Source organism: Vanessa cardui, chromosome 18, assembly GCF_905220365.1.
Source record: "Vanessa cardui chromosome 18, ilVanCard2.1, whole genome shotgun sequence".
Classification (NCBI taxonomy): domain Eukaryota; kingdom Metazoa; phylum Arthropoda; class Insecta; order Lepidoptera; family Nymphalidae; genus Vanessa; species Vanessa cardui.
This window is the reverse complement of record NC_061140.1, coordinates 6,664,196-6,689,357: the sequence shown is the minus strand read 5'-3', so window position 1 is coordinate 6,689,357 and position 25,162 is coordinate 6,664,196.

Genomic DNA, 25,162 nt, shown 5'->3' with positions numbered 1-25,162 from the left:
GTTCTCGGATCTTAAGTTGACGTCACTTCAATGCAAGTTATAATAGTGGATTGACTGCCTCATCAGAATGCACCACATGCTGGATTCCAAGCTGAGATATCAAACACAAATTGAAAACAAAAAAAAACCATTTAGTCATATCGACTTTGCTATTATTTCAAACGTGTAACGATAATGATTAGAAATGAGTTTTAAATAAATACGTCTATGCTCGAAAGTAATACGTCAAGTGGAATTATACGAATTCGTGTACGTCATCATTTGTTTATTTCATATCATGTAACAATTATTAGTAACATAACTAAGATGATATAGTTAAAATACTGCGTTTACTTTTTGGTATATTTTAATTTTCTGTGCTTAGAGTATACAATACAAGAATTAATATATTTGGATCTTCTAAAAGTAATGTTTAGTATTTTGAGTCGAGATGGCCCAGTGGAAAGAACGCGTGCATCTTAACCGATGATTGCGGGTTCAAACCCAGGCAAGCATCGCTGATTCGTGTGCTTAATTTGTCTTTATAATTCATCTCGTGCTCAGCGGTGAAGGAAAACATCGTGAGGAAACCTGCACGTGACAAATTTCATAGAAATTCTGCCACATGTGTATTCCACCAACCCGCATTGGAACAGCGTGGTGGAATATGTTCCAAAACCTTCTCCTCAAAAGGGAGAGGAGGCCTTTAGCCCAGCAGTGGGAATTTGCAGGCTGTTGTTGTTGTTGTATATGCCTAATCTTAATTGTTTTTAGCTTTACTAAATAAGGCTAACAACCTCTGTATTTTAATTTATAATCTGATATTAACAAAAATTTTGCGTCAAATTCGGACAAGAACTATGAGGTTTTTATTTTATTTCATATTTATAATGATCATCTTCTTTTCAGTTGTGCAAAACAAAATGTAATGCAAAAAAAGCTAACACACGGAGCAGTAATTAGAAATTAATTATAAAAATGATTTTCTTAACAGGTCTTTGGTAAAAAAATCGTATAAACGACATCACAAAACTGAAATTGAATATAATAATCATGACTTTTAACCTTAATTTATTAATAATTTGCAATTAATTTTAAACGGGGCATTCCGTTCTGTGGATAGGAGGGTTATCAGATACGGTTATCATAAATATTGAATCACCATCAACTGAGACTCATAGTTAAATCTCAATTATGGAAATGTAGCGTAGCAATATTCACTATTTAATTGTTTAATGTTCTACTGAATGACATCGGTCACAGGGGACATACTCAATGGATACTTGCCAATGGCACTGGGTATATTATAGTGCAGGAAGACAAGCAAGATTGCATTGCATTATGTCAGTAAAATGAGAGAAATCATTGAAACGTTTCCTGTTTAAGTTATACTTTCTTCGCGCGTTATAATAAATAATAAATATGAGACAACATCACATACATTACTTTGATGCCAATGTACTAAAGCACTTGTGTTATGGAAAATCAGAAGTAATGACGGTACCACTAACACCCGGACCCAAGGCAACGTATAAAACTGATGATAATCTACATCGACTCAGCCGAGAATCGAACCCGGGACCACGGAGTGGTGTACCCATGAAAACCACTCGACAACGGAAGTCGTCAGTTATGAAAAAAACGATTTTGGATATCTATGAAGTGTGCGTATTGGGTGTCTTAAAATGTATGTTGAAGTTGCTTGTTAAGCCAACATCTTCTAACACGAGAAATATCTTAGCTTACTAAAACAGATAAATGACTAAACTACCTATTACAAAAACCTCTACTTTTAAATAAAAGATGAGATTCAGTCAATTAGATTTGTATGTGTATTACCCATACATACAATACAGTAATACTAATTATTTAAAACTAATAATATAATTCAGAATGATCAATTACTGAATTATAGAACCCGTCTTATTTTATCAAAATATTACCATCTAAAAGCGGCCAAGTTCGAATCGACCTCGAAATCGAAGTGTCCCGAACCTTTATCGATTAGAACGGCAAAAAATGATGTTTGTTGTAAGGTGCCCCATTTAGATAATTATTTTCTTCCTTTTAATAGAATTTTATTCCTTTTATAGTCATTAGCATTAGCAAACGCTAATGCTATAAAACTATAGCGACAACAGAAAAAGTCCGAGTCTAACTATCATGGTTAATATACAACCTGTTTATAGATGGACAGACGGACGGATGGATAGCGGAGTCTTAGTAATAGATTCCCATTTTACCCTTTGAGTACGGAATCCTAAAAATTCTTTGATTATTTATTTCTGGTGTAAGACGTCTTACGTTATTAAAATTTTCTCACGGTTTCCCAATAAGACGTACGTGACATCGGGATATGGACGGCGATTGGCGGCGAAATTTCAAGCATAGTGAGCGACGTACACATATCAATTTCACTATATTTTCAAATCGTTTCATCAATATGCAAAAACATCTGACAACGTATATTTTTTTTATGTGACTTTTACAAACAGGAAGAACTTTATATAATTTTGTAAGAAATTTCAGTCCCGCGACGTGTATTTATTATCAAATTTCCAAAAAGATTAAAGCTTTAAATCTACGCAACGGATTTTGATGCGCTTTTTTATAGATAGAATAATTCGAGAGGAAGATTTTTGAACATAAAACATGAACAATATAGTGAAAAAACACTGATAATTTTAAAAGTTTGTAATATGATGTCGTAAACAAATAAATTCTGTAGTATATTTAGTATCTGTATTACACCCGTGCAAATCCGGATCGAGTCATCATCATCATCATCATCAACAGCCTTTTTTCGTCCACTGCTGGACATAGGGCTCTTTAATAGCACGCCACTGTGATCGATCTTCTGCTACTCGCATCCAGCTCCTGCCAGCCGCCTTCCGTAAATCGTCACTCCACCGTGCCAGAGGACGTCCTACACTACGTTTGCCGAGACGCGGTCTCCACTCTAGAACACGTTTTTCCCAACGGTTATTAGTTCTGCGACAAATATGTTCGCTATCGGTTGAATCGGGTCGCTAGTAAAAAAATAAATGTATTAGATAATTATAGGTCTTAAAGACCTACAAATAAAGTATCTCTCTTTGGTAATGATAACACACCTACATAGTATGTAAACATAAGTCAACAGGTTCTATACGCAAATAAATGTCGGTTTTTTTAAAAACATTACGTTTTATATAACTCTATTATAGTTGGAAAAGTGAAGTGGATTGAGTGAATATAAAAATAAAAAAAAAAAAACAGTTCTACTATGTTTTTGTTGAAACAATAGAGTTGCACAGCCCTGGCCTCGGCGGAATTTTTGCTTTTATTATTTTATGATATCGACTTCGCTTCGACTTTCGTTCGGACTTTATCAATGAATAGTGTAATGTTACATCAAAATTTCTACATATTGTGTCATAGTTTAAACATAAAACACTATAAACATTACACAATAACAGCCTGTAAATTTCCCGCTGCTGGGCTGAAACCTTCTATTCCTCGGAGGAGAAGTTTTGGAACATATTCCACGCTGAACATAATACACATGTGGTGGATTAATTTAGACACATGTTTCCTCACGATGTTTTCTTTCACCGCCAACCACGAGATGAATTATAAATATAAATTAAGCCCTTGAATGTTCAGGGATGCTTGCCTGGTTTTGAACCCGCAATCATTGGTTAAGAACGTGCTTCTTAACCGATGATTGCGGGTTCTAACGACTGAAACATCTCGCCTCTACATTATAAAGCCTCTGACCAAAAATACATTAAAAAATTACTATCTATTATCTTTCCATCACGACGATTGAGATCAAACGCAATACGTAAATATGCAAGTTGAATATTTACATCATTAGAAGGGTAAAAAAGCCTTAACGGGTGGTATAAAAAAGTAGCCAGTAGCCGCAAATATTCCTACTGCAAGTATTATAAATATCAATTTGCTTAATAAGTTATAATCGATTTTTAATATCAGTTCGGAATGTAGATTCTAAAAGAAGAACCAGTAAGAATTCGTTTGGAATTTGTTGCATTCGTACTAGGTCCAACCAACGAGGCATATAAATATATATTAACTAAGGTTAACGATAGAAACAAAACTAGCAACTTCGAAGATAATAAACATATATTAGTAAGACTTAACAATTTGTACAAAGAGCCAATTTCACATCCGATATAAAATTAAAAGAGATTTTCCTTGAGACACGCTGGTTCTGTGAAAAGCGGAAAGAGGCAAAATAATTACAAGGACGAGATATAACGTCTATAGTATTCCCGTTGACAGCGCATTGACAACAGATTACCCAGTTTTCTCCACGGTAATCTATTTATAGACGGAGGCAATTAATCATCTTCAAATCAATCAATGACAAATTTTACTGCTTAATATTTTTAGGATGTTTTGTCGTTTTTCATTACTTATGTAATTAGATGTTTATTTATAAATTATCTAGTGTACATACCTACTAGGGAAACATTTAAAATAAGAACATGTAGCGTACGACGATATGTTTATCGATAAATGATGAAATTAATATTTAACTAATTATTGATATAATTTTAATTTCTTCAAATAAAAATCGATTTGGATTACGGCTTTTATTAACATTAGTTAATTTAAAGAAGAGATAAGGAATACTTTTACGAATGTGATTTGTAAATCGAATGGAACGAACTTTTACAACTCATCTATGAATTGTGATTTAAAATGATATTATTTGTATTCTGTACATATAAACATAAAAAGTTCACATTGAAAGAACCTCTTTTATTTATTACTTAATCATTAAAATAACATAAATTGTAAAACGACTGTGGGTCTGATAAAGATATCTTGTAAGAGATAAATAATTTAGTTTAGACTTTATTTTTAAGATGTCATTATAAAAATAGTTAATCTTTTGTCTCATTGTCCATGTGAGAGAGAGAAAAGGAGAGAGAGATAGACAGAGAAAATACAATGTACTTACATGTAATGCACACTTGGTAAGTCTCCAATGAAATAGACCAGAAATACATTGTCAATACAATAAATGGGATTTTTTTTTAATATATATGCATTTAATAAAGGCTATTTCATAATATAACCCGCCTACATTAACATTTATCAGTATCAAATATAATAACGATGAATGCATTATGAGTTTTTAATCAAAATTGCTTACTATACTTACTTATTTTCAATTATTTACAACATCTTATACGGATAAAAAAAAATTAGATTTCGTAGAACGCACTTCTTTATAATATATAGATTAAAAATACATACAATATGTATAAGTTGTAACATGTGAAAAAGTAACAGCCTGCACAAATCCCACTTCTGGGCTTAGGAATTCTCTCCATTTGACAAGGTTCGGATCCTACTCTAATGCGGGTTGTAACAGGAAAACTAAAATTTAACTTATTTCACACTGAAAAATTTATTAACATAAGAATTAACAACATTAAATGCTTAAATATATATATACAAATATGAACTAAAACTAGTTACTGTATAAATCTTGACCGCGTGGAATGGTAGCAAGAATGCTAGCAGCATTTCCCCGTTGAATCGCAATTCTGATCCTCTGAGCAAAAAACGAACCAGCCCTCCTGTCACCAGTGGAGGCAATGAGGCGAGGTGTTATACTTTTGATGAAGCTTTTTGCAACACTACTCCAAGGGCAAAGCGTTTCGACAATTACACAATTAATTTCACAATTACATATTATAGGAACAAGATTAGATAGAAAAAGATTATTAGTGATGTTAATATGTTTCAAGCTTATTTAAATAAGTTCCAATATTTGAAACGTATTCACTGAAAAGTGATACACTACGGTAGTTTTTATCGAAAATCCCAATGAGAATCGTGAAATGTGTCAAAGCCAGGAATAGAATTCGGTATTTCAATGGAAGAATGATTTCGGATTCAAGAAAGACATATCGACGGGAATATACACGCGATTTTTTACTAAATTTATTTATTTTATCAACGGCTTAGATCGCAATATTGCATGTCGCTGTGAAAAGTCGTCGTAACGTATCCGGTCAGAACATCACGTACAGCCTTCATTGTTGATATATAGATATATAATTTAAGTATTTCGTTAACATTTTATTGGTACATTCAGAGCAATGTACACGTACTAAAAGAAAATCAAATCGTTGCCGTTTTACTGTTACTAACTCAACTTTATTGCGTAGAATTCTTTGGCAAATAAACAGTTACTACCGTATACAGCTACTCAATGATGTTTATGGCGTTTTAAACTTGACTGTATACATCCTTTTAAATTAGGTTTCTTTTTGATAAGATTATCTTTAAGTAGAACATCAATCTCGTTTTGAAAATATTACTTAGGTTACGTTCTTTATTAAAAATATCATCCGCAATAGTATTTGTCTATTCCTATAACCCACAATTATTATTTTTTATCCCTTACTTTTTACGAGAAATAATAATAATATAATATTAATCTTCATTCGCTTTAGTACCTTAAATACAATGTGCATTTTATTTAGATCAATATGGGCCTTTACAGAATGTAACTTAAACAAAAATTTCGAATATATTACAGATTGCAAATGCAATGACGAAGCGGTTTGCATTGTCTAATGACAAAAAAGCTGTAAGCGTCGTGCGACATTCTGTAGGATATTTAACATTAGCATTGCATCCGTAAGAAGCTGGGATGGTTTGATAGTAATTTATCTATAAACAGATAGTAGGCAGATTGTATGGTCAATCTCTGGCTCACTTACCCTTAAAATAGGAAAAAAAAAACATAAATATACCTAAAGGTAAGTCATTGTGATGTATCTAGAACGTATATGTACTAGCTGTAATTCGCCTTCGACGGACTGAAAAAGATAAGCGAAACTGAAACATAAAGAAAGCCGATAACCTATGGAGGACTTTGCGTCAATTAGTTATAGTCTTAAGATGTTACGTTCGGAAGTTTTCATGTGATTGACGTACAATGGAAAAAATATCATTATTTATACATACTAGCTGTGCCAGCGACCTTGTACGCCTTTGAATGTAACAAAAAATATATATATTGTAGCCTAAGTTACTCCCTATTATATCAGTTATCTGCCAGTGAAAGTCCCGTCCAAATCAGTCCAGCCGTTCCAGAGATTAGCCGGAACAAACATACAAACAGACAGACCGACAAAAATTGTAAAAAATGTTATTTTGGTATTTGTACCGTGTATAAATACATATGCATTGAGTAAAAAAGGGTTATTTTTTATATTACAAACAGACACTCAAATTTAATTATATGTATAGATATAGATAAAGATGATCTCACAGGTAGATATATCAGATAATCTTTTAACTCCTCTTAGCTCTTACATAAAAAATAACGTATCTGTTATTTTCATGATATTATTTGATTAAGATGCGACCATACTAAGCTATATCCCAAAAAAATAATGCCATATATACTAGTTGTCTTAAAAGTAAAAACTATCGTAATATAAAAGTTTCATATGTTAGTATTTGCCGACCTACTTTTATTAGGTTTTGTGAGTGATATTAGGTTTCTCTGTAAAGAAAATCTCAGTAGTTGAACGGCGATTGGCAATATTTACACTCGCCTACCTCGGAAAGCACGTAAACCCTTCTGCGGATGCACTCTTTTCAATCCTCTCTCTAAAATATGTACTTATGGTCTTAAGATTGTAATAAAATATATTTAATTTTAAATTTGGAATCGTTTTAGATTACGTTTTAGAGAAACAGTAATATAAAATATTTTGAAGCACCAAAAAGTTTTAATTTGTTTTTTTTTTTATCGTACTCATCTGACAACGTCAATCTGTAAGCTCAAGCGAGGTCACAACTATGTCAGTGACGTAAAAGAACATGTGACAATCAAAAAGTGTCATAGTTGATGAAAATATTGGAAATATATTTTGAACGTGAACGAATTAACTTTCATTTCGAAGGTCATGTCTGATAGCTAGTTGACGCCTAACGCCTCGTTATACATACATGAAATAATGTAGGATTAAATATATCATATTTTTGTTGTAATTAATGACGTTACTATTTATTGAAGACTTTTATTTCATTCTTTATTTGGTGATTTTAGTATTTTTTTTATTTTTTTTAATATTGGAATCGTTGAATTCAAAATTCTACAGTGTTTTGGTGTTTTTTTTTCTTTTGTTATTTGTATTAATATATTATGCAACTTAAGTGTCTTAATTAAAAGAGCAATATCGCTTTTTTAGTTATTATCGTTCACATCTTGTTTTTGTCCAAAATGATGCTTAAATAAATAAAGTATTATATTATATTAAGTAAATTGTATAGTCTTTTAAATGAATATGTAAATCATAAACGTAGCAACATCAGCTGTTATTGTGTTGAAAAATAGTATAATATATGCATTTTTTTCTTCTTCATAACTCTAGTTCCGGTTTCTAGTTGCAATAAAAATGTGGGTCAGCCATTAATAAAATAAATCAGTATTAATTTTATAATTGTGAAAGTAACTCTGTCTGTCTGACGCCCTTTACGACTAAACCGCTGAACCGAATTTGATGAAATTTGGTGTGAAGCAAACTTGAACTCGAAGAAAGGACAAAGGCTACTTGTTTATTCAATATATGACAACCAACACCCTGAAACGCGAACGAACCCGACTACTAGTTATTTAATACAAAAGCTATTATTATTGTTGGTCCTGGTTTCGATTCCCGGCTGAGTCGATGTAGATTATCATTAGTTTTCTATGTTGTCTTGGGTCTGGGTGTTTGTGGTTCTGTCATTACTTCTGACTTTCCATAACACAAGTGCTTTAGCTACTTACATTGGGATCAGAGTAATGTATGTGATGTTTAGCTCAAATTTATTTTAAATTTATTTTAACAGTAATAATACCTATTAATTTATATTTTAAATTTTACTATAAAATATAAGTGATTAAATATCGGTTAAAGCAAGATGGGTCGTAAAAGATTAACTGGGCTTTACGTTTTAGTTAGATGTTATTCGTTATCAATATAGCAATTACTCAAAGAGGTTTAACTAGTACTCATGGAATACTTTTTTTATCAGACAAGGCTTTCATATAATAATTTAATTTACTTATAGGCTTGGCATTGTGCAAGCTCCTTTGTATTGTTGTGATCCGGTTGAAAGGATGCGTGAGCCCTTGTAAATTAAGGTACAAAGGGCATAACATCTTAGCTTCCAAGGTTATACAGGTTATACAGTCGAGATGGCCCAGAGGTTAGAACGCTTGCATCTTAATAAATGATTGCGGGTTCGAAACCAAGCAAGCACCACTGATCATGTGCTTAATTTGTGTTTATAATTCATGTTGTGGTTGGACTGGGAGGGAAACATCGCGAGGAAACCTGCATGTGTCTAATTTCATATAAATTCTGCCACATGTGTATTTCACCAACCCGCATTGGAACAGTGTTTTGGAATATATTCCACACCTTCTCCTCAAAGGGAGAGGAGGCCTTAGGCCAGCATTGGGAAATTTGCAGGCTGTTGTTGTTCTTGATCTAAGGTTGGTGAGGAATTTTCAATGTAACTTATTATTTAGGCAAATAGACACATTGATACGTTTATTCTATGGTATGACTTTGACGTTCGGCTTATTTCTCTTCTCGTGTGGATCGGGCAACATGTGAACCCTTAGTGGGCCGTGCTTGAACGTTAGCTGGTGTAATGAGATTATCTTTATCTTATCCTACAAATAATATCACCAATTCCTTGACTTGAGTTCTTCAAGTGTGTGAAGAGGAAATGAACGCTCCCAATAAAAAGGTGTCTCCGAAAGCAAGCCCGGGTAAATCAGAGACGTATATTTAAATAAAACTAGTCATAACGGATTTGAATGGCGTATATTAATTATTTTTGACATCCCGACGTTTCGAGCACTTTACAGCGTTCGTGGTCACGGGTAGACTAAGGTGGCGATTCAAATCCGTTATAACTAGTTTTATTTAAATGTGTAATAATCGCGAAAATTTAAGACAACATTACATAGACGTAGACTTATCTCTCGAACGTACAGTAGGAGATGGCTATTCTTCGGGTAAAAAATGTCTGTGGGTATTGATTATCACTTCATCAGATAACCCAATTGCTATTCCGTTATTTAAAATTATTATGGAGTCAAAGAATTATAATAAATTTTGCTGGGCTATTGTACGTTAATTTTTGTAATTGACTTATTTTCTCAATTTTCAATTCAAAACTGTTGATTTATATAAAGTGCATGTTACTTGAGACTTTAAAACAAAGTTAAACTTCGGTATCGATCCACTAATGGATAAGATCACATTCCAGTAAATAGAAAATGTTCTTTATTTGTAATGCAGGGCTTACTCGGAGCTAAGAATTAGTAGAGCCCTATCAATCATTTTACAGCCAGTGTACATCATCATGATGTGTTTTCATGGGTACGCCACTCCGACGTCCTGAGTTTGATTTCTGGTCGAATCGATGTAGAAAAAGTTCATTAATTTTCTATATCGTCTTGGGTCTGGGTGTTTGTGGTACCTTCGTTACTTCGGATTATCGGTAATACTTACATTGGGATCAGAATAATATATGAGATGTTGTCCAGTATTAATTTATTTATTAACAGTCAAATATTAATGTGTCGCTGTCTTCTGGTTTGAATGTGATCACTTTTGGAGCATTTTGGATCTGATGGCTTATTGATCGGTTTATTGACTTTATGCTTCTTGCTGTATTATTGTATAATATTGTATGTTAAGAGGCAAAAGATTTATACGTTTTGAAGAGAAACTAGACTTAACAGCCGAGATGGGTCAGTGTTAGAACGTGTGCACCTTAACCGATGATTGCGAGTTCGAGCTCACCAAGCACCAGTGAATATTCATGTTCTTAATTGTGTTTATAATTAATCTTATGAGGAAACCTGTATGTATTTAATTTCGATGAAATTTTGTCACATATGTCCGCATTGGAACAACGTGGTGGAATGTGCTCCAAAACTTCTCTTCAAAAGGTAAACACAAAAATTAACAGTTAATGTTTATTCTATGTTGCCACTTACCGAAACCTGATATAATATCTGTCATAGTGTTGTTTTATTAAAAATAAATTTATAATTTCTATACAGTGAGGTACTGAGCATTTTTCTTTAATAATAGAATACTTCTACAGAGTATATTATGGGCGCACCAATCTGCCACGTCGCGTGTTTGTCGTTTTTTTTTTCAAAATATAAAATATTATTAGTAAATTGGTATTTATTATTATACATATACAACTTTATTTATTTTATAATAATTAACGTCAATTATAAACTATATAAGAATAAATTTGAACGGGAATAGAAAATGTAAACGCAGATCGAAGCCTCATTAATTTCTCATGCCTTATTTTTTGTTGCAGAAGGAATTGAATTATTTGGTCGGAGACACAATGCGAACCGCGGGACATTAGTGGGGTACGGTTGACAGAAACTACTGGTTTATTAAGAATCCCATTAAATTTTAATTTTACCTAACACTTAATGATATTAATTGGTCTTTTAAGAAACTACATAAGTAATAGAGTTTTCTTTTAAATTTGTCGAAGTAAAAGTAAAAACAAGCGACCCGCCCCGTCTTCGCACTGGTGCATTGATATGACATCACAGTCTTCTAAAATTATCAGTGTTTCGTTACAAAATTGTCCGTGTATTACATATATACAAAAACCTTCCACTGGAATTACTCTCTCTATTAAAAAATCAGTTGCGTAGTTCTAGAGATTTAAGCGTACAAAGGGACATAGGGACAGAGAAAGCGACTTTGTTTTATACTTTGTAGTGATTATATGACATCATGAATTAAAAAAAGAGGTGTTAATGTTAGATTTGTAGATACATTTTAAATTGTAGGCGATTGTATCTATCTGTGAGGTCGTACATATACTCAATATTAAAGTTTATATTACGCTGACACAGCTGTGACCTTTCTAAAAACCCTACACGCCATTCAATAAAAACTTAAATATTATAAAGCAGACTTTCGTGAGAGACTTCAACTAGGTATGTCTAGTTTCAATAAACGGAACGTAAGGTGAAAATTGTGGATTCAAACCCGAGTTTATGATTCATGTCGTGCTCAGCGTGGTTCGAATGAAATTCTTTGGGCTAGTGGCCCGCATTGGATAAACGCAGTGGAATAACTTCGAATCTTCTCTAGTGTCTTTATCTATCTGTGGATTGCTGGTGGCTATTTTTGTAATATATATTTAAACCCTTTACAAGGTTTATGTAGTACTCATTTATTAAAAGAAAGACGTGTTTATTAATCGAGTATTTTCTTCACAATTGCTGAGGCAACAACGTGGGAAAGGCGAATAGCGAATGAATATATTATGGTGTTCCTGCCACGACACCTCTCGACCCTGTTAATATGTTTAATACGCAATCCAGCGCTGTCAATTCTCATTCCTACATTCTGTCTTCAGTGAAATACGAAAAAAAAAATTTCTATCTATTCGAACATTCTTTCATTCCGTTTACCGAGATAAGATCCAATGAATGTTTGAATTTCAGATTTTTTGTCTCGCTCTTAAATTATCTCTCTTTCTGTCTCTTGGGTAAAGTTATTATATACACTTTGATTAAGTAAAGACTCAATTAACAACAATCTGTTCGATGGAGACTGATGGCCGTCCGATATCTGTAGACCAGCACGACAAATCAATGTCAAATTTAATTACGCCCATCTAGTGCGTAATGTGTCAACGATTACCACTCGATAGTGATCGAGAAATACACGGCATACTTGTTAGGCTGCTATTTGTTTGTCTAGTAGCTAGTTTATAAAACTGCATGTCCTGACATCCTGAGTTCAAACCACGGAACCAGTTAAAAGTTTTTCGGAATTGGAAAGTACGTCAAAGCATCAGTGCTGCATTTGATCTCTTTTATTCTGTCATATTGCATTTCTATTGGTTTATTAAAGTGTTATTAAATACCTTAATGTATATTTTAGATGTTTGGGTCATAAGGGTGTGCCCTTATGTACTGTGCTATTTTTTACGTCGTTAATTACTAAATTAAAGATATCTTGCGAATGCTTCACTGTCGAATTGTATCAGGAATATCAATAACTTTGCTTTTCTATTTGACTTATCTTAATTCAATTCAAAAGTCATAGAAGAATGTTTTTTTTTTATAAATTTAAAAGGAAATATCTCACATCATAGAAATGAAAATAACAGGAATTTATGTATTGTATTGCATGTAATTATTACGCTCAGATACAGTAAAATTGTTGCATTGTATAAGTTTCCACTTAAGTTATAAACGACGAACATTTACTCGTTAATTATATTACATTTAAATTGAATTTAAACATACGATTACTTCTCGAATAACTAACAGTGATATTAATATATAGAATTATATATATATAATAAATTTCCGCAGACATTTTTAACTTTGCCGATTCGTAAATTCAAATCGTTTATAAAAAATACACTGGTAAAAAAGACATATTGTTCGATACAAGATTTTATAGATGATAAAAAAGCGTGGAATTAATACATGTTGACTTCCAGGCATGATACATTACATACATATGTAATTGTATTTATGTAATATGATTTTATTTCTTAAATGTTGAAAAAGAGTAAATAGTAAAAATAATTCTTGCCGGGTCGTTTTCGGTAGAATCTACTTGCCGAACCGGTAGTTCACTTAATTGTTAAATGACGATTCAAAAGTGCTTGTAAAAGTCTACTTGAATAAAGTTTAATTTGATTTAGATTTTGATATATATCCGTACTGTATTTAAATCTGTTACAATTCACTTTGTTAATTAATCTTAAATTAAATACATTTATTATAAATTATTATTATTATAAATGTTGAATATCATGATAAAATGAATGCTTTCATTTAATTTGTCTTTCTGATAATGCAGTGCACGTGTGCTTCAGCCCACGGAGATTCCAAAACAGACTTCTCTTGATATCTGATTATAACAGCATTGATTCGAGAACGGTTGACCTTTTATACCGAGATAACATTGATGGGATTTCGATATTTCATAGAAATGAGATTTCAAATACATGGAAGTACTGTTTATTTCTCATGACTTCATTATCTTCATTTATGGCTGTATCCTTATCTAGAATCCAAGGATTTCTTCGTGACGAGGTTTATTAATATAGAAGAACATCATTGGACCGGTCTTTCTACATGCAGGTCAATGCTGGCCAATTCTATATGAGCATAATCCGGACCTTTACATTAGAATATAAAAATGATAAGGTGAATATGCTGCGTACACGGACTAACCGCATATACCTTCATCCGAAGCAATCTGAGGATCCGTGACGTAGCAGATAAACTCCAATGGCGTCTGAGGTGGTATTGTCAAGGTATGGACCCGAAATAGTCCATAAAGTGCCTTAATATGTTTGTTTTAGGAACTAGGTTTCCCGGTTACTCAAGTAAGCGATAAATGTATCGCAATGGAAATTACTTTGGGAAATTAAATATCTTCTAATGTTATTAGGTTTAGGCCAGTTAAAGAAGATACGAAAACTCACATTCACTTAACATTTTACATATGGAAATTGGCATAATCCATTATACGCCAAATGTATCTATTAATTTAAGAAAAAAACTGATACATATAGAATATATAGGAAAGCGAACTATTACAATTATTAGAAATTCCTGAGCTAGACCACAAACATACAGAATTCAAGGACTTAGCGAAGCATAGCGACATTTACGAGAAATGAAATACACATTAAATTAGTCGTAAGTGAAGTACATTTTTTTTTAATTTAAGAATAGTAGCAGTGCTCTTTGAAAAGGAATTACTAATATTTCTATTCATTCCTCCGTTTAAGCTTAACACTTATGTTCGGGTTGGGGATGAAAATAGCCAAAGGGTTCAGGATAGATCTTGTGATGCTTTACATTTTTAATTTACATTTTTATAAACGGCTCCTGGGTTTTATTAAAGGTTGAGAATGATAAATTTAAGCTGGTTCAGCTGGCGTAATTATATAAAGAAACTTTTATTAATGTATAAAATATTATTTGTAATAAATTACTTATAAAATTAATTTAACGTTACATTGAATATTAAGATAAAACACATTTCCTAGCGCATAGTCGAATTTCCCTATAATAGATCATTATTTAAATAAAGTCTTGCGTTTTGAATTAAGTGCTCTGGAAAAATACTTCCAGACTGACTGAGTAATATAACTCGAGAAAATCTACGGACCTCCTTATCTGTCTATTCTGTTGGAAATTTTCTTCCGTTAAGAAAATTTTTATGTATTCAATCTTTGTTACTGAAAATAATATATTGTTACCATATCTGGTATTATATTCTTGGGTACATTTTTAAGTACTGTATGATATATTTAATATGTATGTATTTTTTAATGGTGAATGCGATATTGGCAAAATATTGGATGGACTGACACTGTTACAAAATTAACATGGATTATTTATATCCCGGAATAAGTCGCAAGAATTTCGACCAAAGCTGGAAATTTAATACGACTGGAAATAAATCAAGTACAGAGCTAATAGACCATACATAACATATGCCTTCCGAGACACTAACGTCTAAATTCCGATTGTCAAAAATACTGACTGGAAATTCGATCTTGGAATTTGGCATATCTATATTATCTATATTAGTATTATAAATGTGAAAGTAACTCTGTGTATCTGTCGTTCACGACCAAACCGCTGAATCGAATTAGTTGAAATTTCGTATGAAGCAAACTTGAACTCCACAAAAGGACATAGCTTACTTTATTGCCTGATACATGACAACAACAACAGCCTGTAAATTCCCACTGCTGGGCTAAAAGCCTCCTCTCCCTTTGAGGATAAGGTTTTTAACATATTCCACCACGCTGTTCCAATGCGGGTTGGTGGAATACAAATGTAGCACAATTTCTATGAAATTTGTCACATGCAGGTTTCCTCACGATGTTTTCCTTCACCGCTGAGCACGAGATGAATTATAAAGACAAATCAAGCACATGAATCAGCGATGCTTGCGTGGGTTTGAACCCGCAATCATCGATAAAGATGCACGCGTTCTAACCACTGGGCCATCTCGACTCATACATGATAACCAACACCCTATACGAGCGAGGCCGACTACTAGTGCTTATTAAATATGTAGCTACAAGACCAATGAACGCAATACCTACAGTATAAACACTTGCGACCATTGTGTGTCCGAGCTTTGTAAAGTTTTCTTTCTATTTTAAACATGCTCTTTTTAAACATCAACTTGTCATTTGGCTATTTGGATTCACTCTCGTTTCGCTGTAAAGCTATTACTTTGTCATTTAATCTTTAAGGAAACATTTTATCAAAACAAACATTTTAATATTACAAATACTTGTCGAAGAATTCAAAATGATTATTATTTTTTCATTCTGTTATCGCTATTGAGATGTCTGCCTTCCGCTTGATTAAAACAGATTATTTAAAGGTATTTGACTTCTGTTATATAAACAATAAGGGCCTTTCCTTGTTTAGGCGAAATTTGTAAATATTGAAGAAAAATCAAATGTAAGTTTTGAATTAATTGGGTTGGACTAATATAAATGTGTGCATTTGTTATATACAGGCGCGCGCGCGCGTATGTGTGTGTGTGTGTGTGTGTTTCTCTATCACACTAATGGCTCAGATTTTCTGTTTTACATCGTGAAGAGGATAGCATACACGATATAAAACACAACATATAAGGCTGCACGAGGTCTTGATGGTCGTGTGATTCTCAGAATCAGCGTGGCCTTTTAAAGTTAACAGTGTTTAAATCCCGTTCTAAGGACGTCAAGCCGTCGGTCAGGACCAAAGCCGGAACTTTCAGTTCGTATTGGATTACCGTCCTATTGGTGGGAGATTCAGTGAAAGGTTGCATCTATGTTTGCACACATAAACTACCTACGCATTCTGCTAACTAGCTACCTAGAATAGTTGCCGTGACCGAAATTAGCCAGGAATATATTGTTTGGTCTATCCTGTATTAAACTTTTTAGTTTGAAAGCAATACAAGATAAAAAATTAAAAAACGACAAAGATAATTTTTATGTCTGTACGTACAACATTTTAAATAGTTATTAAAGTAACAAACCAATTAGTGGAAACTGTTCCTTTTTTAAATAAAAACAAACAAACTAACCTCGAATTAAAAAAAAGTTTAAAAATCGATACTTAAAATACTTAAAACATACAACTAAACATACTTAAAATAAAAAAATGACTTACAAAATATCAGTATAACCTATTTTCTTTACAATAAGCAGATACACTTTTTTAATCTGTTAGATGTTTATATAAAATCATGAAAGGAAGAGCTGTTCAGGTGTTTAGACAATAAATAAAAATTGTCTTGTGAGTTAAAGCAAAATGTTTAAATATTTTTTCTAGCTCTCGCTACTTAATGTCAAAGGTGTTTTGAACGTGACATTTTAATGCACATATGGGAGCCTATTCTCATGAACTTTCTTTCAGTTCTACGAGTTTCATTAAAATAGTTAATCTTTTTAAGTTTAGAGTTAATTTGCCTAATTAGCAAATATGTATTCTGTTGTCATTAAAATAATAATGTACTCGATTTTTTGCACATCCGCTTGAAATCAAATAATAGTAGTAACAAATAATCAATGAAATATTTAGTCTTTGATTGATGAATACTATTTTTTGGACAATTATCTCTTTTGCGACTTAAACTGTTGTAAATTAGTAAAAATCGTCGCGTAAGGAATGACGTTATGCCCTTTTTGGCGAACATACATCTTTTTCTTTTATATTTTTATGTCTCAATTGTTAATTAATGTGTATGAATTTCTCAATTATTTTTAATACATTATATATAAGGAAAGTAACTTAATACAACTAGGTGTCCCACGACATAGAGTCGGATTTAAAGGTCTGGAGGCCCCGGGGCCATAAAGCAGTGAGGGCCCTAGACAAACAGAAGCGTGAACACCCTAATAATTATATTATTATGAATTAATTAGTTTTTTTTATTTCAATCTGCTATGATTTGTATCGGTAACTTTTAAAATATTAAATAGTAACATTATTATAATTTGACTATATCTCAGTATTTGTTAACTTGCTGAAAACTGTGGAGGCCCCAGGGCAGGTGCCCCGGTTGCCCTCCCCTAAATACGGCCCTGGATATACCTCATTATTTTTGGAACGAATTTCTTTGACGCGGTTTACAGTAGTGTGAAATAGAAAAAGTCACGTAATGAAAAAGCGTTAGGCCCCAAACGATCTAACCATCCCTTTTTCTTTTTATCTCTCTAATATGGGTATTTCCCTCTGATTTTTATTACTGTTTAATACTTTTATCATATATCTTTTATTTCTTGTCATTTATAATCTCATGTCATTAATATCTCAAAAGTTTTTAATTTAATATAGTATAAATACTATATTCAAGAAATAACTAACTTGACTTTGTATATTTTAAATGTTGAAAACGAGTAACTACTGAGTATCTTGCCGGTTCTTCTCGGTAGAATCTACTTTCCGAACCGGTGGCAGCTTCACTTAATTGTAAAATTACAATTTAAAAGTGTAGAACCCTACTTGAATAAAGTTTGTTTTGTTTTTTGATTAACTAATTTCCCATCTCTAGTTTTTTTATATTCTTTTCAATTGTATATCAACATTATAGTATATGATTATATCGAAGCATTTTATCAAAGAAATCATTTGTCAAGAGTTTTGTATGGACTTATCGAAAGGCCCTTACAAAAATAATGAATAAATGGATTGCTTTTCGATAGAATTATTTATTACACAATTGATTGTCAAATGTGCCATGACATATTGAATACATATTGTATTCATTTTTATATAATTTAGTACCTGGTGGGCTCTAATTCTTATAAGTTTTTATTAAAAGAAGTATTTGGAACCAGTTTTCAAGTGCAACTGGGCATCCATTCAAACACAAAAAAAATAGAAGGGCACATTACTTGATCACTAATATAAACACGTAGGAAGAATTACATATATAAATATAAGCTGATGTACGTGCTGGTGTTTCCTGAAAATTTTAAAATATTTGAAAAAATACGAAACGAATTTTTACTTTGATACTGCGAGTGCAAAGTTGTTAATACGAATTTGTATCAATTAAGCGGTTATATAAATCGATTAAAACGCTGTAAACTTTTATTATATTTCAAAAATATATTGGCCGTCTACCAAAAATATTACGTACTCAATTTTTCCCAGAGCTTACTCGTGTGGAAGTTATACGTGCCATGGATAAAATTCAATGATCGGGTATCAAGTTTCATGGCAATCGGTTAAAGCATTGCAATGTAAAATCAGACATATATAGAAGTATACTTGGTGGTAGGGCATTGTGGTACCACAAACCATCAGATTTGCTACCGCCAAACAGCGAGTGAAGTAAGCTAGTGTAACTACAGACACTAGAGTCCTAAGGTTGGTGATGCATTGGCAACGTATGGAATATATCTTACAATACCATTTTCTATGGCGGTGGTTACCACTCACCACCAGGTGCCCATTCGTCCGCGTATCGCTCTCACAAAAAAAAGGCTTTTTTGCATAGATTATCCGCAAATAATCCGACCTGGGTTTGAACACAGAATCTGTAGTATGGTGTATCCATGTAGCCAACGAGTCAGTAAATTTATAAACCATGATTTCCATGGTATTAGTACAAATAATAAACATTAGAAAAATGTTTGTAGAGCTATATTAATATATATTAGAGTTTGTTTGTTTTGTTGTTGTTTTATAAATAACTACTTTTGTTGCACATGCAACATGGAAGATATACACAAATATTAAATAATAATCTAAATAAATACTTCTCAAGGGCGTGTATAGTATTTGTAGTATTAAGTTATTGATTTAACGCTAAGAATATAAATTAAATTACATAAACACATAATTGACTCTGCATTACAAAGTTGCTTAGGAATTTTATCTCAAACTAAAAGTTAATACTTTATGCAAATATTAACTTATAACATTTGTATTTTAATTAGCAGCATTAAGTGAAGTCAATGGAAAGGAAATATTAACTGTTAATTAAAATATTGCGGAAAATATGCTCACAAAGAAACCCATAAACCGCTGCTCAATTATGCAAGCAAGTAAAATCAATAACTATTAATTGAACACGGTTAATAAATAATGACGTTTTTATATAATTATAATTCATCTAAGTAAATAAAAGTCGGTTTCAACGGCAGGAAGAGTATAAATCAAACAACCTTGAAGTTACATGACATGTAATGTTTTGTATTTTTGTGTTCCGGTGTGAAGAGTCAGTTTAACTACAGGTAACATGACATACCATCTTCCTTTCCAAGGAAGTGGTGTTGCATTCTCGAATAGAACAGCTTGGTGTAATTAGGTCTAAACCTTCTCAAAGAAGAGGATGCCATAAACCAGCACACCCACACCATTTTTGGTAAAATCGAAATCACAATATTCTTTATTCAAATAGGCTCAAAAAATAACTTCAGAATTGTCATGTTACAGTGTTTAATTAAATGTAAAGCTATCACCGATTCGAAAAGCAGATAAATCTGAGAAGATCAGGATGTTAATTAGTTACCAATTTTGTAGGTATATTTTAAGTCATGACGGTAAATTAAATTTTTGTCCAAAATTTTACAAAACAACAATTTATGGATTATTCCAAGTATTTAGAAATAAAGCCCTTGTACAAAACAGTTCTATCCAAGTTATCTGAATAAGAATTCAAAGATATCTCGATTTTCTATTAAGAATTCTATACACTAAACGGTTACGTTCCTAGGGTACCTGGAATAACTTTGATAAATGTTTAATGCAACGAAAGCCATTACTGTGGAGGCAGTTAGCTGTGTGCGGATAAAGCCTTCTCTACCCCTGGGCTTTAACTTGTGACGTCATACACTGCTTAGTTTTGTGTCATAGATTTCAACGTTTCTATAACAAGATTGCTATTCGTTTGATATGATAAAATGCCAAACAGCTGTTGGAATCGAGATGAGCCGTTGAAAAAATACGTGGATCTTATCGCTAAGATTTATGAGTTTTATTTGAGTTTGTAATTATTCTGCTCGGGGGTGGAATAAAACTTCGTGTGTGAAATATGTATGTAAAACTCTCTATGCGTACTGACCCTTAAAACTTCGTGGAAATGAGGCCTGTGTCCAGTAGGGTGGTTGCCTTAATTAGAATTAATTTAATAAATGTGTCGTATTAAATTAAAAAATATTTGACAGATCTAAACCGAGTCAGTGTTATCTCTTGCAGTCTCTGGAAGAAGTAACTTCATATTATCTCAATCATGAAATTATGAACTCCAATATTTGGTGATATGTTATTATTCGTTTATCCTCAAATAGCTAAAGTTTTATGATTCAATGTTTCATAACATTTCTGATTTCTTACTGCGGTGGGTTTTGACTTATTTCTTACGGAATATTTCTACAGTACGTGTCAGAAGTAATTCTGATGTATGTATTCTTGAAATTACAGAACATAAATTTTAATGTAACATTAGTGTCACAGTCATTTCGTTTTATTTATCCTGATTAATCAAATCTTAGAAAATATATTCCTCATTTGAATTGATAGTATCTATGATATACAATAACAACAAAAACAGCCTGTAAATTTCCCACTGCTGGGCTCCTCTCCCTTCGAGGAGAAGGTTTAGGACGTATTCGACCACGCTGTTCCAATGCGGGTTGGTGGAATACACATGTGGCAGAATTTCTATGAAATTTGTCACATGCAGGTTTCCTCACGATGTTTTCCTTCACCGCTGAGCACGAGATGAATTATAAAGACAAATCAAGCACATTAATCAGCGGTGCTTGCCTGGGTTTCAAATCCGCAATCATCGCTTAAGATGCACGCGTTCTAACTACTGGGCTATCTCGCTTCACATCTTCGATATATGTAATGAATTTTACTGTTATTTTATTAATATATTAATCCAAAATAGTATATTTAAGTGTATATTCCTGACGATAGAATAGTTAAGCGAGTTTACAATGTTAATAATTAATTCCAGAACCAAGGGCTTTTACATCTTAGAAACCATGGTTGGTAATATAGGTCAGAAGCTTGCTGATATTGGCTCATTTTATATTTGCATATTTCCTTATGATAATATTAGATCTTAAAGTAATAGATGAAATTTAATTTATATTTAATACAATAATATAAATATAATATTTAATATAATAATTCTTAAATGAGTCAAATTATCTATAATATAAAAATGAGTCGCTGAATGTGTTGCTAAGCGCAAAACTCGAGAACGGTTGGACCGATTTCGCTAATTCTTTTTTTAAAATATTCCTTGAAGTACGAGGATGGTTCTTACGGAGAGAAAAATAAAAAAAAATATTTAAATTTCCTGAAAAAGTCTAAAAACAACACATTTCTATACTCCCATACAAAAGATTTGTATTGTGTTGATAAAAGTCAATTTGAACTTTAATACCATACGATAAAGTTTGTGTTAGTGGAGAGGTTCCGGGAAGGCAAAAAAATTGAATGACGTTAGTATCGTATAAATATGAATGTCAATATTTGTCAATATTTATTTTTTTAATCAAAAACAAATTGTCTATGGTAAAATGTCACTTGAAATGTAAATATCTCTTTGCTGTGCATCTATAATATTACTAAACCCAAAGTCCATAAATTTCTATAAAATTAAAAAAAGTGTTGTGTGTTTGTGACTTACTAAATATGCCTCCGATAAGGCGGCGGACAAAACATTTCCAAGAATTATGCAATGGCAAAGGTTTCGCAGTTATGTAAACTAATGAATGGGATGAATGCACGATGGCGCATAAAAAATCTTTAGAAGCTTTAGATAAAACCTTAAAAAATCTACGAAACAACCACAACCAATTTTTTGGCGCAATGAATTTATTATCAGGAGATTTTCGCCAAACATTGCCTGAATTGAATGCATGTTTAAAGTCCTCCAATTTGTAGAAACATGTCAAGGTGTTACATTTAAGCAAGAATATGCGTGTCACGTTGCAAAATGATCAATCTGGAGACATATTCTCTAAACAACTCATTGGTATGGCAATGGCAAATTTCTTACAGACGTGCTGACTGGCTGCATCACCTTTCCTGCGAGTTTTTGTCAGTTAACGCAATCAACAATTGAACTCATTCACAAAGTGTTCCCAAATGTTACTCAAAATTACTTATTCAAAAACACCGATGTAAATGAATTAAATTTCGAAATTCAAGATGACATTCCTGGCAAAATGAGGACATATAAATCAATTGATACGGCAACTAATGAAGATGATGTCGTGAACTACCCACCGGAATTTTTGAAAATTTTTGAAAAACTTACTAGATTTGCCAGGATTGCCACCTCACAATCTTCCATTAAAAGTTGATCTGTAGTTATAATGTTACGAAATATTAACCAACCGCGACTTTGTAATGGCACACGATTAGCGATAAAAAATTACTGAATAACGTAATAGAAGCAATCATATTAAAATGAAAATATAAAGGAGAAGACGTCCTGATACCACACATCCCAATGATTCTGACTGACGTACCATTCGAGTTTAAACGACTGCAGTTTCCAGTAAGGCTTGCTTTCGCTCTGACTATAAACAAATCCCCGGTGCTGTCATTAAGTGTTTGTGGTATTAATTTAGAAAACCCATGTTTCTCGGATGGTCAATTGTATGTTGCCTGTTCCCGTGTTGGAAAACCATCTGCTCTGTTTGTTTACGCGCCAGGCAATCAAACAAAAAATATCGTGTACCATAAAGTGCTACAATAAAAATGAAACTTGATGTAGAATAAGTAAAAATAAAATCAAATATAATAAGTAGGTATCATAATAAGAATAAGAAAAAAAGAGATTGAGTTATTAAAACCAGGAGGTAATCCGGGACTCAAGGAACTCCAAGAGCTTTTTAACTCTGTCTTCTTCGAAGGGAGAACTCCGGAGGCGTGGAGTAGCAGTGTGGTCGTCCTGTTCTTCAAAAAGGTAGACAAAACCCTGTTGAAGAACTATCGTTCCATATCCCTACTGAGTCACGTCTATAAGCTGTTTTCAAGAGTGATTCCGAACCGTCTTGCGTGAAGATTCGACGAATTCCAACCCCCAGAACAGGCCGGGTTTCGGACCGGATACGCCACCATAGACCACATCCACTTAGTGCGCAGATATACAGAAGTCTCAAGAGTATAATCGGCCCCTGTGTCTTGCATTCGTGGACTATGAGAAGTCCTTTGACTCGGTTGAAATCTGGGCTGTTCTGGAGTCCCTGCAGCGTTGCCAAGTTGATTGGCGGTATATTCAAGTGATGAGATGTCTCTACGAAGCTGGCACCATGTCCGTCCGAGGATAGAATCAACAAACAAATCCCATACCATTGCATCGAGGAGTGAGACAAGGGGACGTTATTTCCCCCAAATTGCTCACTAATGCAATGGAGGATATGTTCAAGACGCTGAACTGGAAAGGACGCGGCATCAACATCAATGGCGAATACATCTCTCACTTGAGATTCGCAGACGACATCATCATCGTGGCAGAAATGCTGCAGGACCTACAACAAATGCTGAACGAGCTGGCTGATTCTTCTATGCGTATCGCCTACGGATGAACTTGGATAAAACCAAGGTCATGTTCAATGTACATGTTCTACCGGAACGGGTTGCGGTACACGGTACCGCCCTCGAAGTTGTTCAAAAATATGTCTATCTTGGGCAGACTTTGCGATTAGGTAGAAACAACATTGAGGACGAGGTGAGATAGGAGAATTCAGCTAAGTTGGGCAGCGTTTGGAAAAATACGTTGAATCTTTACATCGTCGATCCCACGGTGCCTTAAGATAAAAGTCTTCAACCAGTGCGTCCTACCCATCTTGACATACGGAGCCGAAACGTGGACACTCGCGGCAAGGCTGATCCACCAGTTTAAAGTCAATCGCATCAGAAAAGAGACAATCCGCCAGAGAACCAAAGTCATCGACATAGCCCATCGGATTAATAAGCTGAAGTGGCAGTGGGCTGGCCATATTTGTTGCAGAACCGATAACCGTTGGGGGGAACGTGTTCTAGAGTGGAGACCGCGTCTCGGCAAACTTAGTGTCGGACGTCCTCGGGCACGATGGAGTGACGACTTACGCAAGACGGCTGGCA